The following is a 17,738-nucleotide window of genomic DNA, read 5'->3' on the forward strand; positions in this document are numbered from 1 at the left end:
GGTACCTGGAGGGTTACATGGGATGCCAGTCATTAAGGCTGGGCCTCTAGATGCTGTAAAGAGACTGTGGCTTAATTTCATCCCCCCGTGCTTCTGAACTAACCAGAAGTAGGTACAGCCTGAGACTGCCAGAAGTGTGCATAAGAAGAATCACTTCTAAATTGATGAAAAGACACAGATGGGAAAAGAGGAAGATAGTAATATAGTTGATTTCCTGTACCAAGAAGGACTTCAAAGTTGCTATAGTTTTCTATCTTCTGATAATGTATTGGTCCTTTCTAGCCCTCCTATCTTGGGTAGCCCCATAAGACATACACATCTGCTAATGAAAGGCAACTCCACAATGATAAGTAAGAAAGTCTATCAGTTGAATAGACTCCTTGAAGGAAAGGAGACACTAGAGAAACAGACACTAGAAAACAATGGCCATGGTTTCTGGATCAAAAATTAAGATGCATGGCCTGCCATATGATTTCTTCTCATTTTGAATTATGTATAAGGAAGGAGTATTCCTAGAGTAGAAAGCAAGCTCTTTATCTCACCAGAGCCTCTCACTGCCTAAGTCAAAGGACTGTAAAATGTCCTCTGAGCAAGTTTGGGTCTTACCCTAGGCTTCGAGTGGGTTCTCCTCACTGGGTTTTTCTTTTTACAGAACCTTGGATTTTTCTGAGGCCAGAAGCGGATTTGACAAAGATAACTATCAAGGTTACCTCCAGACCTTATTAGTTTGAACACGTCTAGCTCTTGGGATCTCGGTCCTCCCAAGAAAAGCTATCCCATTCTGGCAGGACTCTTACTGTTAGTGCTTCTTGTTACTTCTATAAGAGACAGCTCAGTACTAGGGATATAGTAGGTACTCAAAAGTCTCATTTTCCTTCCTTCTTTCCTTCAGTTATAACTCTGTCCCCTAGATCCATATAGAATGAATGCTATTCTTCTCTGATCTGAGAAATTCTAGATATTTGGAATCAGCTTTCAAGGCTCTTCTCTTTGTTTCTCCAGGGCATTGAACCTCAAGGTCCCAGGCTGTAGATTGATTGATCTAGAGGCTCAATTGTGTCATCAAAGATCCAGGTTCTTCCATGTCTCTGCTCTCCTGTCCACACTGTTGGCTTCATACAGAGACTATTCCCCTAGCGGTCATACAATTAGCGCTATATAACTCCTTATTTAGGTTCATCAGGAGAAAGTGACTTCCCATGGCTCTTCCAGAAGTGGGAATATTTATTTCCCAAAAGCCCCCAGTAAAATTCGTCTTGGTCTAAATTGGCTTAGCCCAGCCTATGCCTGAACCAATCACTAGTCAGGGAAATTGGATTGCTACAAATGGGCTTAGTCAAAATAGGGCCCGTCTCTGGAGCAGGAACAGAATAGGTTTAGAGGAGTCAACTACAAAGTTCACTACCCAGCATATATCTACAGGATATTTGGTTCCCTCCAGAATACTTGTGAATATTTGGGGAGAGGGAGGACAAGAAATTGCTGCATGCATTCCCCGGTTGTCACCCATTTCCTCTTGCTCCGTGTTTCTCCTTCTGGATTTTTTCTCAATCTCTTTTGACCATATTGCCTTCACTGTACTGGATTGTCTCCTCTCCTGAAATCATCTCATCAAAAACATAGGCAAAGCCCCCTCTCTTCATTCCTAGTCTCCACTTAGCCACTTCTATGTTATATTAGATTTTACCAACAGCTTTTAGATAATGGACAGGAGTTTCAGCATAGAGAGGTCACGATATCTTAGTCAGAGTTCGATCAGAGAAACAGGCTCGCTAAAAGTGATCATTGTTGCTGGTTGCCATCAGGTCAGCTCTGACTCATAGCGGCCTTATGCATAACAGAATGAAACATTGCCCAGTCTTGCACCATCTAAGTAAAAAAAAAAAAAAAAAAGTAGGCCTAAACAAGTATATATATCGTAACCAAGTTTGAAAACCAGTGGTTTAAAACAATGTTTGATGTTTTTTTTGTTATTCGTAGTTAAACACAATTGTAATTTAGTCATGTGTTGAAACAATAGTCCAACAATGTTGTTGCTGTTAGTAGCCATCAAGTTGGCTTTGACTCATGGTGATTCTATATACAACAGAACAAAATGTTACTAGGTCCTACACAACCTTCACAATCATTGGTATTCTTGAGTTCATCATTGTGGCTACTGTGTATTTTAGTGTCTTCCAACCTAGGGAGCTCATCTTCCAGCACTGTATCAGACAATATTCTGTTGTGATCCATAGGGTTTTCACTGGCTAATTTTCAGACACTAGTTCTTTATTTGACCAGGACCCTTCACTGGGGAGTTTTAAAAACTACTAAGGTTTAGATCCCACCACCAGAGATTCCTATCCAATTAGTGGTATACAGTGTGACCTAAACATTAGGAGTTGATTCCAATAAGCAGCTAAATTTGAGAGCCGGTTTACTGGTTTAAAGGAGTAAAGAGTTTTTCTCATGTTATACAAAATCCAGAAGTGGGACTAGGACCAGTATAGTTGCTACAAGATGTCATTAAGGAATCAGGCTCCTTCTATCCTTCTATTCTACCATTCTTAGTTTTCAGCTTTCATTGTTTTGGTAACAAAATGGCCACTGCCTCCAGGCATTGAATCTTAGCTCCTTGATGAAAGAAGGCAGAAAGGCAAAAGGCTTCTCTTCACAACTCATTGCCTTACATTAGAAATGGAAGCCCACCTCAGGGACTTCTCATTAACCCAAACTATATTACATGGCCACATTAGGTTGTAAGGAAGTCTGAGAATTTGTGTAAGCTGCTTTCCTGCCTCCGTAGTAGAAGGCGGCAAGGAAGAAGGTGGTTGAAATGGCTGAGTGAGCCAACCAAAAATGTCTGTCATGAATGTTCTACTTCTGTAATTTCCAAACCCCAAACCTCTCTGCTACTTTTTCTGAGGCTATATTAATTAGCTAATAAGCAGCTTTTCAAGTCCCAAAATTTCACTCCAGTAGAAAAAAACCAGTCATTAGCTTAGGCCTGGCGAGTGGAATCACCACAAAATCCTCCCAAAAGTCCTGGCCTCCTTTTGCCTGAGAGTCTCCAAAATAAATTTAATTTTTCTGCTGACCTGAAGTTCACATTAAACTATTTACTGCCAAGGGTTTGAATTACTGCAAATATGTCCCTTGGGTTTATCCCAGTTGAATTAATAATCAGAGCCCCCATCATAATCTCTCGTCTGGCAGTTACTCTCATTCCAACTTTCCTCCTGAACTAAAGACTCATGATTTCCAACTGCCTGCTGGACAAGAACACCTCAGTGTCCCAGAGACTAATCAAACTTAGTATGTCATCATGATCTCATGATCCTCCCCCTCCAAATTCTTGTATTCCCCATCTCCATGAATGGTACAAGTCATTCAATTACAAATCTCCAAACTGTCCTCAAATCTTCTCTTTTTGTTATTCCATATAGCCAATCAGCCAAAAACCTTGTCAACTCTACTACATATATATCTCTCTAACCTTCTCCTCTTCCTTCAGTTTAGGCTCAACTCATCCGCTACTTGGCCTATAAAGCAAAACCTACCAAATTGTTCTGAGGGGGAGCAAACATTGTGCCTTCAAGAAATGAAAACAAAAGCCAATGGGACTGGGCATAAAGAACAAGGAGGAGAGTGTCAGGAGATGAGGGCAGAGAGTGCCCTGTGGTCCAGATCCTGTTGGGCTGTGTAAGCCATATTAAGGAGTTATGTATTTTTTATAATTGTGATAGTAAGACAACTAAATGTAATGTGGTATCCTTGATGAGCTCCTAGAAAAAAGACATTAAGTAAAAATTAAATCTGAATAAAAGATGGACTTTAATTAATAATAATGTATCAATATTGGTTCATTAATTGTAAATAATGTCCCATACTGATGTAGGATAATGGAGAAACTGTTGGGAGGATGTTTTTTAGAACAGTTTTAGATTTATAGAAAAAAACTGAGCATACAGTGCAAAGATTTCTGTAAATCTAAAATTGTTCTAAAAAATAAAATCTATTCATAATAAACAAAACCCTATAGTAATTCCCGAGTTCCTAAAGAATAAAGAAAAAAGGATAAAGACTAAACCCTAAAGCACAGCATACCAAGCCCTTCACAGCTTGTACTTAGGGCATTTTCCAAGCCAATTTCTTGTGCTCCCTGTCCCCTAAATTACACCCCAGCCACATGGAACATTTTGCTTTTCCCTATACATCCCAGGCCCTTTTGTGCCTCTGAGCCTTTGCACATGCTCTCTCTTCTGCCTGTAATGCCATACTCTGCCCTTCTCAGCTTAGCTAACTCTTCAGCGATTCAACTCGAGTGCCTCTCTAAACTCTCCCAATTGACTGTTCCTCCTGTGACGTTCTACAGCTCTTGAAATGCTCACACATTCTCTGCCACAACACAGTCTAGAAAAGTAAGCTGCCCAAATCAACCACCTATCTCTTCTTCACTCTCAAGGCCTGAGCAGCTAGCCAAACCCTCTCTACCTTTTAAATTTTCTAGGCAAAAGTCAGATGGAAGTCCATCCCCACACTGGCAAGGGGATATATATCAAGGGTCAGAGTAATCCTGTTGAATTCCTTCTCTCTTGACCTGAGGTGATGAGAGAAGCGCTCAGCCCTATTCCTTGGGATGTTGTCTAGTTGCCATCGAGCCTATTCTGATTCTTGAAATTCCTTGGGATAGATGCCTATAAAACTCACTGTGAAACTTTTCCAAGAAATTCTCTTTACAAATTCTCTCTTTCCCATGAATTTTATACCTTTAATGTGGGTAAAAAGTTTAATGAATTATATTATCAGTTTTAGGTATCTGCTTTGAATACCTACAGGTTGATTTGTCTTGGCACATGTTTTGGTATCTGATATCTAGCATATTGTGCTGAATATACCTACAGTCCTCAGCATCCCTTCTCTGTGCCTTCCGGTGTTACAGAGGCTGGAAAGTAAAAATCACAGCTCCCTTGCAGCTGTGAAATTTGGAAGGCATAAGTGGAACAGAGGGCATCTTCTTGAGCCATTTTCTTCCAGCAATCAAAGTCATGGGTATAGAAAGTCAAATAGGCAGCTGATCTCAACTTTTCAATGACTGGTCACCACCTTCCTGGATGTTGAAAGGCAGCTGTGGTGGCCATGGCAGAGACAACAGAAGAGGCATCAACTTCCTGGTCCCAAGATCACAGCTACAGCAGTGTATTCTTGAAGGAATTGGCAGCAATCTCAGACTCCAGCTACTCCAGCTCTTCCAATGATTTTGAAAGTACCTAACTCCCTACATTAAACCCTTCTCTGCTTAACATATCTAAGGTGGTTTCCAAATCCATCCCTGAAACCTGGCTCCTACATATATCTTGATGTGTTTGTCCACACATCCAATTCAACATCCTTTAGCAAATGAATGAACATGGTAGAGCTTCACACAGAAGTCCATTGTCTAGTCACTTCTTTTCCTTGAGACTGCTGAGGCTCCCCTCCAAACTCTCCCCTCTTGCCTTTTTTTCTCCTGTAGACTTTACAGAAGGCAAAAGAGAACAGCCAGTGGTATATTAGTCATTTATTGCTATGTAAAAATATTATCACAAATTCAGCTGCTTAAAACAACATACATTTATTGTCTCACAGTTTCTTTGGGTTGGAATTCAGCCATGGCTTAGCTGGATCCTCCACTTGTTGTTGTTAGGTGCCATCAAGTCAGATTCGACTCATAGCGACCCTACGTACAACAGAAAAAAATACTGCCTGGTTCTGCACCATCCTCACGATTGTTGTTGTGCTTGAGTCCATTGTTGCAGCCACTATGTCAATCCATCTTGTTGAGGGTCTTCCTCTTTCTCTGACCCTGTAGTTTACCAAGCATGATGTCCTTCTCCAGGGACTGGTTCCTCCTGATAACATATCTATAGTATGTGAGACATAGTCTTGCCATCCTTGCTTCTAAGGAACACTCTGGCTGTACTTCTTCCAAGACAGATTTGTTCATTCTTTTGGCAGTCCTTGCTATATTCAATATTCTTTGCCAACACCATAATTCAAAGGCATCAGTTCTTCTTCCTTATTCATTGTCCAGCTTCCACATGCATATGATGTGATTGAAAACACCATGGCTTGGGTGAGGAGCACCTTAGTCTTCAAGGTGACATCTTTGCTTTTTAACGCTTTGAAGAGGTCTTTTGCAGCAGATTTGCGCAATGCAATATGTCGTTTTATTTCTTGACTGCTGCTTCCATGGGTGTTGATTGTGGATCCAAGTAGAATGAAATCCTTAACAACTTCAGTCTTTTCTCCATTTATCAGGATGTTGCTGATTGGTCCAGTTGTGAGGATTTTTATTTTCTCTATGTTGAGGTGTAATCCATACCGAAGGCCGTAGTCTTTGATCTTCATCAGTAAGTGCTTCGAATCCTCTTAGCTTTCAGCAATCAATGTTGTGTCATCTGTTAATGAATCTTCCTCCAATCCTGATATCATGTTCTTCTTCATGTAGACCAACTTCTCTGATTATTTGCTCAGCATAGAGATTGAATAAGCATGGTGAAAAGGATGAAACCCTGATCCACACCTTTCCTGACTTTAAACCACACGGTATCCCCTTGTTCTATTTGAACAACTGCCTCTTGATCTATGTACAGGTTCCTCATGAGGACAATGAAATGTTCTGGAATTCCCGTTCTTTTCCCATTTGCATAATTTGTTATGACCCACAAAGTTGAATGCCTTTGCGTAGTCAATAAAACACAGGTAAACATCTTTCTGTTATTCTCTGCTTTCAGCCAGGATCCATCTGATATCAGTAAAGATATCCCTGGTTCCACATCTTCCTCTGAATCTGGCTTGAATTTCTGGAAGTTCCCTGTCAATGTACTGCTGCAGTCACTTTTAAATGATCTTCAGCAAAATTTTACTTCCTTGTGGTATTAATGATAATCTGCATTTTCCACATTCGGTTGAATCGTCTTTCTTTGGAATAGTCATAAATATAGATCTCTTCCAGTCAGTTGGCCAGGTAGCTTTCTTCCAAACTTCTTGGATCCTCCACTTAGGATCTCACAAATCTGCAATCGAGGTGTTGGCCAGGGCTGTGGTCTCACCTGAGGCTGGAATGGAGAAAGATCTGCTTTCAAGCTCACTCAGAACTCAGCTGACAGAATTCAGTTCCTTGTGATTATAGGATTAAATGGCTTTAGTTTCTTGGTATCTGTCAGCCAGAGACTTTCAGCTCTTAGAGACTGCTCATGGTTCCTTGGCATAGTTCCCTAACATGGCCATTTGCCTCCTCATAACTAACAAGGGACCAAGAGACTATGTAAGGTAGTCAGATAGGACTATGATCTTATGCAACATAATGACATAATCACCTATATCCCGTCACCTTTGCTATGTTCTACCGGTTAGAAGCAAGTCACAGGTCATGGCCATACTCAAGAAGAGGGGGTTATATGAAGGTGTGAATACCAGAGGCAAGGATCATGAAGACCACCTTAAGAGTCTGTTTGCCACAGTTGGCTTCTCCTTTATTGGCTTTTTCCTCTTCCTTCCTCTGTTAGGGTCTCTGTGACCAAGACCCTGTGCCTTTCCAATGACCACAGAAATAGGGAAGGTACATGAAGTCCTTACCCAGAGAAAGTACCTCTTCCAGAAAAAAACTGACCATTGTTTGAAGGCAGAGAGTCAATCAGTTTAAGCTGTCCTAGCTCAAAGGGCAGCAGAAGGACTCAAGCTGTAATGGGAGCCTTAGCTGTCTAGACATCGTTTGGCTGCTGATCCAAGCTCCAAGGATACCACCACCACCACAACCATCCCTCCACTTCCAGAATTATCTTTCTCTGCATTTAACCAAGGCCCCAGAGCACATGGCACACTCCTCAGCAGCAGCCCTAATACATGGAGCCTTGCTCTGTCACTATTTTTATGTTGGTTCTGTGACTCCTATTAGATGCCAAGCCTCTGAATGGCCTGTACCTGAAGGGCCAGTACCTTCCACAATTTCTCCTTTAACTCCTCACTGTGTTGACCCAAGATCTGGCATATTGCAGGTGCTCAATACAATTTTGAAGAAATGGATGAATTTTATAACTTAAAGACAAATGACTGTGTTGTCAAAGTCTAAAATAATTAAACACACAATTTGTCAGCACTTAGAAAAGAATGAGGTTCATACAACTGAATTCTAAACAGTCATAGAAGGTGGTCAAAATAGATTTAAAAACACGAAGTGGCAAATTACTGTTTTTTATAAAAGAAAAATGATAAATGGAAAAATGAGTATTATTAGTCATAACCTACATTTTATTTTTCTGTAATGTGTGCCATTTTTACATTTTTATCAAAAACAGATAAAAGGAATGGAAAGAACACAAAGTACCCAAGTGACTCATCAATTAACCTTGCCATGTATTCTTTTTTTTTATTGCGCTTTAGTTGAAAGCTTACAGCGCAAATTAGTTTCTCTTTCAAAAATATGTACACAAATTGTTTTGTAACATTGGTTGCAATCCCCACAATGTGTCAGCACTTTCCCCTTTTCCACCTCAGATTCCCCATGTCCATTCGTCTAGTTTTCCTGTCCCTTCCTGCCTTCTTGTCTTTGCTTTTGGGAAGATGTTGCCCATTTGGTCTCGTATACTTGATTAAACTAAGAAGAATGTTCCTCACATGCATTGTTTGTTTTATACGCCTGTCTAATCTTTGGCTCAAAGATGGATTTTGGGAGTGGCTTCACTTCTGAGTTAGCAGAGTGCCTGAGGGCCATAGTCTCGGGTGTTCCTCCAGTCTCTGTCAGACCAGTAAGTCCGGTTTTTTTGTGAATTTGAATTTTGTTCTACATTTTTCTCCAGCTCCATCCGAGATCCTCTATTGCCATCCCTTCTGTACTGTGATCCCTGTCGGAGCAGTCGGTGGTGGTAGCCAGGCACCATTTAGTTCTTCTGGGCTCAGGCTGTCCAAGGCTGTGGTAGATGTGGTCCATTAGTCCTTTGGGCTAATATTTTCCTTGCTTCTTTTGTTTTCTTCATTCCCCTTTGCTCTGGGTGGGATGGGACCAATAGATGCATCTTAGATGGCTATGCGCAAGCTTTAAGACCCCAGACGCCACTCACCACAGTAGGATGTAGAACATTTTCTTTATGAATTATGTTATGCCAATTGACGTAGAAGTCCCCCGAGACTATGTTCCCCAGCCTCCAGCCCCAGTAACTTGGTCACTCAAGGTATTTGAACCTGTCTAGGAACCTTCTATGGCTTTACCTTAGTCAAGTTGTACTGGCTTCCCCTGTATTGTGTGTTGTCTTTCCCTTCACCAAAGTTAATACTTGTCTACCATCTACTTAGTGATTTCCCCTCCCCACAGCTACTCTCCCTCATAACCATCAAAGATTGTTTCTTTCTGTGTGTACACATTTTCTCAGGTTTCTACAGTAGTGGTCTCAATGTCATCCTTGTGCAGATTGCACAGGGGCTATGCTAATCTTCTCTGTATCATTCCAATTTTAGTACATGTGCTGCCACTGCAAGGACTCATTTTTTTTAATTATATTTATTTATTTATTATGCTTTAAGTGAAAGTTTACAAATCAAGTCAGTCTCTCATACAAAAACTTATACACACCTTGCTATGTACTCCTGGCTGCTTTCCCCCTAATGAGACAGCACATTCATTCTCTCCACCCTGTATTCCCTATGTCCATTCAACCAGCTCCTGTCCCCCTCATCTTGCCTGCAGATAGGAGTTGACCACATAGTCTCCTGTGTCTACTTGAGCCAAGAAGGTCACTCTAACCAGTATCATTACCTATCTTATAGTTCAGTCCAATCCCTGCCTGAAGAGTTGGCTTTGGGAATGATTCCAATCTTGGACTAACAAAGGGTCGGGGGATTATGACCTCCAGGGTCTCTCTAGTCTCAGTCAGACCATTAAGCCTGGTCGTTTTACAAGAATTTGAGATCTACGTCCCACTGTTCTCCTGCTCCATCACAGATTCTCTGTTGTGTTCCCTGTCAGGGCAGTGCTCTATGGTAACCGGGCACCACATAGTTCTCCCATTCTCAGGCTGATGTAGTCTTTGATTTATGTGGCCCTTTCTGTCTCTTGGGCTCATGTTTACCGTATGTCTTTGGTGTTCTTCATGCTCCTTTGCTCCAGGTGGGTTGAGACCAATTGATGCATCTTAGATGGCCACTTTCTAGCATTTAATGCCCGAGATGCCTCGCACCGAAGTGGGATGCAGAACATTTTCTTAATAATTTTGTTATGCCGATTGACCTAGATGTCCCCTGAAACCATGGCCCCCAAACCCCCATCCCTGTTACTCTGGACTTGGAAACATTCAGCTGAATTCAGGAAAATTCTTTGCTTTTTGTTTAGTCCACTTGTGCTGACCTCTTCTGTATTGTGTGTTGTCTTTCTCCTCACCTAAAATAGTTCTAGTCTACTATCTAATCGATGAATACCCCTCTCCCTCTCTCCCTACCCTCATAACCATCAAAGAATATTTTCTTCTATGTTTAAACTTTTTCTGCTGTTGTTGTTGTTAGGTGCTGTCGAGTCAGTTCCGACTCATAGCGACCCTATGCACAACAGAATGAAACGCTGCCCGGTCCTGCACCATCCTTACAATCGTTGTTATGCTTGAGCTCACTGTTGCAGCTACTGTGTCAATCCACCTCGTTGAGGGTCTTCCTCTTTCCTGCTGACCCTGTACTTTACCAAGCATGATGTCCTTCTCCAGGGACTGATCCCTCCTGACAGCATGTCCAAAGTATGTAAGATGCAGTCTCGCCATCCTTGCTTCTAAGGAGAATTCTGGTTGCACTTCTTCTAAGACAGATTTTTTCGTTCTTTTGGCAGTCCCTGGCATATCTAATATTCTTCCCCAACACCACAATTCAAAGGCGTCAGTTCTTTGGTCTTCCTTATTCATTGTCCAGCTTTCACATGCACGTGATATGATTGGCTTGGGTCAGGCACACCTTAGTCTTCAAGGTGACGTCTTTGCTTTTCAACACTTTAAAGAGATCCTTTGCAGCAGATTTGCCCAATGCAATGAGTCGTTTGATTTCTGGTCTGCTGCTTCCGTGGGTGTTGATTGTGGATCCAAATAAAATGAAATCCTTGACAACTTCAACCTTTTCTCCATTTATCATGACCTTGCTTATTGGTCAAGTTGTGAGGACTTTTGTTTTCTTTATGTTGAGGTGCAATCCATACTGAAGGCTGTGGTCTTTGATCTTCATTAGTAAGTGCTTCACGTCCTCTTCACTTTCAGCAAGCAAGGTTGTGTTATCCACATAACACAGGTTGTTAATGAGTCTTCCTCCAATACTGATGCCCTATTCTTCTTCATATAGTCTGGCTTCTCGGATTATTTGTTCAGCATACAGATTGAATAGGTATGGTGAAAGGATACAATCCTGATGCACATCTTTCCTGACTTTAAACCACTCAGTATCCCTTGTTCTGTCCAAACAACTGCCTCTTGATCTATGTACAGGTTCCTCATGAGCACAATTAAGTCTCCTGGAATTCCCATTCTTCACAATGTTATCCATAATTTGTTATGATCCACACAGTTGAATGCCTTTGCCTAGCCAATAAAACACAGGTAAACATCCTTCTGGTATTCTCTGCTTTCAGCCAGTATCCATCTGACATCAGCAGTGATATCTCTGGTTCCAGCCTGTATTTCTGGCAATTCCCTGTCAATATACTGCTGCAGCCGCTTTTGAATGATCTTTAGCAAAATTTTGCTTACGTGTTATTAATGATATTGTTCTATAATTTCCACATTCGGTTGGATCACCTTTCTTGGGAATAGGCATAAATATGGATTTCTTCCAGTCAGTTGGCCAGGAAGCTCTCTTCCATATACTTGACATAGATGAGTGAGCACTTCCAGCACTGCATCTGTTTGTTGAAACATCTCAGTTGGTATTCCATCAATTCCTGGAGCCTTGTTTTTTGCCAATGCCTTCAGTGCAGCTTGGACCTCTTCCTTCAGTACCATCGGTTCATGATCATATGCTACCTCTTGAAATGGCTGAACATCAACTAATTCAACTAATTCTTTTTGGTATAATGACTCTGCGTATTCTTTCCATCTTCTTTTGATGCTTCCTGCGTCATTTAATATTTTCTCCATAGAATCCTTTACTATTGCAACTCGAGGCTTGAGTTTTTTCTTTAGTTCTTTCAGCTTGAGAAAGGCCGAGCGTGTTCTTCCCTTTTGGTTTGCTATCTCCAGCTCTTTGCACATGTCATTATAATACTTTGTCTTCTCAAGCTGCCCTTTCGAATCTTCTGTTCACTTCTTTGATTTCATCATTTCTTCCTTTGGCTTTAGCTGCTCGATGTTTGAGAGCAAGTTTCAGAGTCTCCCCTGACATCTATCTTGGTCTTTTCTTTCTTTCCTGTCTTTTCAATGACCTCTTGCTTTCTTCATGTATGATGTCCTTGATGTCATTCCACAACTCATCTGGTCTTTGGTCAGTAGTGTCCAATATGTCAAATCTATTCTTGAGATGGTTCCTAAATTTAGGTGGGATATACTCAAGGTCGCATTTTGGCTCTTTTTCTAGGGTTCTTATAATAGTGGAAGGACTCCATTTTTTAATATATGGTTATCAGGCTGATGAATCAGGGGAACTGACCTTAATTCTATAAACATTAATGAGAGGTATTGTGCCAGTGCTAGACTGCTAGGGGCCGAAATGCCCAAGACAGTGTAACTTGATTTCAGTAAAACATTGGGCATAGCTCTCATGAACCTGTGATGGATAAGGCGGGGAGTGTGAGTGGTATGAAAGTGTTGTTAGACAGCTTTGCAGATGACTAAATAGCTATAAATATAGAGGGTTGACCAATAACTGGGTGTCCCTGGTAGGAAGGTATCCACACAGAGTCACAGGAACCCCTCTTGTACCCTGCCCTAGTCAACATTTTTATATATGACTTGAATGAAGAAGAAGTTACACAAAGTTTAGAGTAATGGCTAATCAATGAAAGAAACAAAATAGGAAACAATCTGAACAACATGGAATTCAACAAGAATCATAGTAAAATTCTGTATTTTCTTTAAAAAATCAGTAATACAAATTCACGGGGATTCCTGGTTTGGCAGCAGTTCATGTAAAAAAAAACTGGGCTTTTAATTGACCATGAATTCATTATGAGGCTTTAATGGAACGCGACTGACAAAAACAAAGGCGAGGGCAATCCTTGACCGCAGTCATAAATCCAGTGTCCAGATAAGGGGGTGGCAGTTGGATCCTATTCTAGTTAAATCACACTGGAGTTTTATTTTCACTTCTAGTCTTCCATTTCACTGTTGGAATATGGTACCCTCTGACCTGTTTTTGTGAAGTAATGTTTTGTTACACTTTCTCCGTTCTATGTCCTAGCATAATCTCAGAAGCGGTATGCTAAAATGGGTCAAATAAACTGTACCCTTCTTATATACCAAGAATACAAAGCAGTAATGTCATGTGAACCAGGTTTCTTACAGAGATTTCAATGGGCCAGCTTTTTGTTAACTTACTCTTTTCTTGCATGCTCTTCTCCCTAGGGACTTGGACCTAAATCTGGGGGTGATAGATTGACAGGAAATCCGACTTACAGCCACTGTGTGACCCAAGATGACTCCTTCCCTCCAGCCACAGTCACAACACAACTCATTGTCCTTGACCCAGGATTCCCCACCTAGACTTCCTATTCTTCATGCAAAGACTCCAAGAGACCAGACTTGCCAACCTCCTATAAGAGTCTAAATTCACATTTTAGTTTGAAAACTGGTATCTCTGTTAACTCTGACTTACCATTCTTCTCCACCTCTAGAGAAAATAGGAAGTGAGAAGTGTAAAGAAGAGAGGAGGAAACGGAAGTAAGAATTAACCATGATCCAAAAGATCTTTTCCTTATTTCCCTAGCAAATAAAGATTCTCTGCTTCCTTCCCTCTTTGTCACCCAACCGTCCTGTAAAAATGGCTTGGAATTTGTGTCTGACTTCCTCTAAATTCACAAGGAGGAGGGAGAATAAAGATCTAAAGCCCAAGGCTGATTCTTATGAGGCAGAGGTCAGACATACCTCCTCTCTCTACCATCTTTACCAATTCTGATATTAACAGTCCCTCCCGTGGCACTCTCTGTTTCTGTGCTGGGTTCGGTAATTCACTGCAATGGCCACACAGAACTTACAGACCATACAATTATGGGGTTTATTAGGGAAGTAATGGGTTACAATTCAGGCTCAGGGACATTCAGGATACAGCTGTTCTATAAGGTCAGCCTCTTCCCAGCCAGGCTGCCAGCATACCTCTCTCTGGCATTCAGCCACTCCCATGCTCAGGCAAGTATTACAAAGCTCTTTTAGCTCTGCCGAAAAGCGCCCAGAGGCACCCCACTCTGCCAGTAAGCCTCAGCCCAAAGGCACTCAGCTTTATTTCTCTGTGGGCTGGGAACCCCACTGTGCCGCCTCCTGCCGGTCTCTCTTACCAGTCTCTCTTGCTGGTCTCTCCTGCTGCCATTTCTCTGCCACCACTTTTCATTGTCTTCAGTGTTACAACTCTGTCTGTCTCCTCGGTCCAGGAGCTTCTCAGCACAGGGATCCCAGGTCCAAAGGACCTGCTTTCCGCTCCTGGCTGTTCTTCCTTGGTGGTGGTGGGGTTTTCTCCTTCCTATGTCTGCGATGGCTCTTTTCAAGCCCAGGGGGATGGCAAAATTGGCCAATCCCCTTGGTGGACCACAATTACCTTCTCTACACAGTCCTACCCAATTGCTGGAAACCCTGGTGGCATGTGGCATAGCAGTTAAGTGCTACGGCTGCTAACCAAAATGTCGGCAGTTCGAATCTGCCAGGCACTCCTTGGAAAATCTACGGGGCAGTTCTGTTCTGTCCTGTAGGGTCACTATGAGTCGGAATCGACTTAAGGCAGTGTCTTTTTTTTTTTGGAGGGGAGGTTTAACCCAATAGCTTGAGTGGGAATTACAAGGCCATGATGAGAAAGGCCACATAAAAGTGATCCATTGCACCACACCCCTCATTGTATATATATACCTGCCCAGAGGTGAGGAAAGCTTCAGGTTTACAAGGCCTACTCCCTCCAAAGGGACTGATTCTAAAACTAGAGCCAGCCCACCAAGGACACCTCCCAGCCCAGGCAAGATATCTAAGCTCCCAAGCCAAGCTAAGGTCTGATGGGGGTCTACAGAGCCAGACCCAATTCTTCACAACCCCCAACCAAAGCCTGAGAAACTGTGATCTATACCACTAATGCTCTTGGGCTGAAGGGGGAAGTATATCTATAAATCAGGCTGTGGGCTAAATACTGTATTCTAACTCATTTAATACCCGTGGTAAAGACTGTGTTGTAGTGTATCAGTTAGGATGCTTTCCATTACAAGAAACAGGAAGCTCAGCTCAAAATAGTACAATGAGAGACATTTTTGGCTCACACTTGGAACAACAGAAGTAGAACTCAGGGTAGGTCAATTCAGCAGTAGGCTCAGGGTAGGTCTATTCAGCAGCTCAACAACTTCATCAAGTCGTTCTCTCTTTGTCTTCTATCTCTCTACTCTTCCATCCATCTAGGGCTGGCTCCCATCATAGTCTCAGAGCAGCTTTCAGTGGTTACTGGAACCAAATATGTTCCCGTTCTTACCCAGCAGGAGAAAGGGAACATTATTTTTTCTGGAAATAACCAGCAAACTTCAGCAAGCTCGTTGACCTGAATTAGCCCAGCTCTTACCACTGGGTCTACAGTGATGGCCTGGAAATAGGATTGTAGTAGGCCTAAGCCTCTAGGTGATCCCTGGTGGTGGAGTGGTTAAGAGTTGGGTTGCTAACCAGAAGGTCAGCATTTCAAATCCACCAGCCATTCCTTGGAAACCCTATGGGGCAGTTCTACTCTGCCCTATTTGGTCACTATGAGTCAGGATTGACTTGATGGCAAAGGGTTTGGTTTTTTTGGAAGTCTGTAGGAGTGGAGTGGTCTGTTGTGAGAAGATATGGAAACCCTAACAAAAGTCATGGTAGTTACCAAGAGAAGGAGAATAGATTCTGGAAGACAAACCCAAGACCCTCTTAAGCATAAAAAGCATACATTATCCCAATTTTGTAGAGGCAAAACTGAAGCTCAGAGAGGCTATACATCTGTGTAAGTGGTAGAGCTAGGATTCTCACCTAAGCCTGTCTGGCTCTACCCCAGGCTATCTGGAAGAATCTAGCTAAAGAAAAGCCTGAGTTGTCAACCCATCACCCTCAGCCTAAAGCATCTAGGTGGGAAAGCAGAGCGGGGGTTTCATAAAGCTGGGAAGGTCTCAGCCACAGTGTTGGTGCCCAGGAGCTGCTAAATCAACTCACCCCACAAAACTGAGGCATCTTTGAATCCTCCACAGTAACTGGTACCATGCCTAGGTCAGCAAATGCCTATAAATGAAAGGGAAGAGACTACACACCTATTACCACTCTAGAGCACTTTTTCCAAGTCCATTCTGGGTTAAATCAGTTTTCTGGGCTAACCTGGGAACCTTGCCACATGCATAACATTTCTCCTCCTGGGGAATGTCTTCCGAGTTCCAAATGACAAATTTGCAAATAGTCTTCTGGAGTACAGCCCCATCCAGTGCTGGGAACTGCCTTTGTTTGACTTGTTTATTCGGGAGAGCTGCTCTGGACTTTCACCCAGCAGCTGCCTGGCAGGAGGTGACCTGGCCTTAGCCAGCAGAGGGTGGGACCAGCAGGAGGGCAAAGCTGATAGTTGCTGCTCAGTGCTAAGGAGCCACCAAGCTGCATCATGGAGAGGGGGAAGGGCAGAGCATTCAGAGGTCAAAGTACAGCTGGTGTCTGACTGAGGAGAAGGAGCTTCCCCCTTTCAGCCCCACTTCCACTTGGTGGAAGGGGGAGAGACAAGATTGCATCCATTCATGTGACTTGAAAGGTTTTTGCAATTTTGGAGGGCCCGTGAGTATAAATTTTCCTATAAGCAGCTGCTGTTTGTCATTCCCGTAGAGGTCTCTCACAAAGCAGCATCGGGTTTGAATACCGTGACCTGCCTTGGCTGCACTGGCCTTGAAGATTTCTGTGGTCTATTTTGAGTAATTTTACTGTTCGCAGCCCTGGCAAATATATCCGTTTTCTGACAATATTTAGAGTCTGATGTAAGTGTGAACTAGATAATGACCTTTCAAGTCATGGCAAGATGCTCTGTTTAAAGCTTTAATTTCTTCCTCAGAGCATCTGCAGGGTCCTTCGACCCTTCTGCATGGCTTCCTGAAGAGTTTCCTAAGTTTCTGTCCACTTCAGCAGGAGGGTGTGGTTGAAGGGCAGCACCTTCACGTGTCTCAGGTTATAAGGAACACGGAGGCTGCAGAAACCACACGTCACATTTCCGAAGCTCTTTCAGGCCTTTCGCATAACCCCGACCTGCTCATCTGAGGCATTTCTTTCTCTCTGGCCAGTTTAGAATCCTCCTTAAAACACATGTGAGAGCACACCACCAACTCCCCCCAGTGAGTAGTTACTAGAACTTGGCTAACAGTTCCAGCTTGACATGGTTAAAACAATACCATATCTGCAGCTTAACTCTAGGTGACTCACCAGAAAAGCTGTTTTAAACAGAATTTGTAGCGACTAAGATTACATTTGTTCTAGGAAAAACAGACTGAAGGGACAAAAGGCTAATGCAATATTTTAAAATGCTCTTTCTAAGCTCGTAGAAGCCCTGCTGTATTTTCTTGACAGCATCTTAGTTACTAGGCACAA

The 17,738-nt window shown here is 42.4% G+C and overlaps 1 pseudogene; it reads right to left on the reverse strand.

Moving 5' to 3' along the window:
- Nucleotides 1-9,400: 9,400 nt before the first annotated feature.
- Nucleotides 9,401-9,501, reverse strand: LOC111751255 (U6 spliceosomal RNA; annotated as a pseudogene).
- Between the last annotated feature and the right edge of the window lie 8,237 nt (nt 9,502-17,738).

Source organism: Loxodonta africana, chromosome 7 (assembly GCF_030014295.1).
Source record: "Loxodonta africana isolate mLoxAfr1 chromosome 7, mLoxAfr1.hap2, whole genome shotgun sequence".
Lineage (NCBI taxonomy): Eukaryota > Metazoa > Chordata > Mammalia > Proboscidea > Elephantidae > Loxodonta > Loxodonta africana.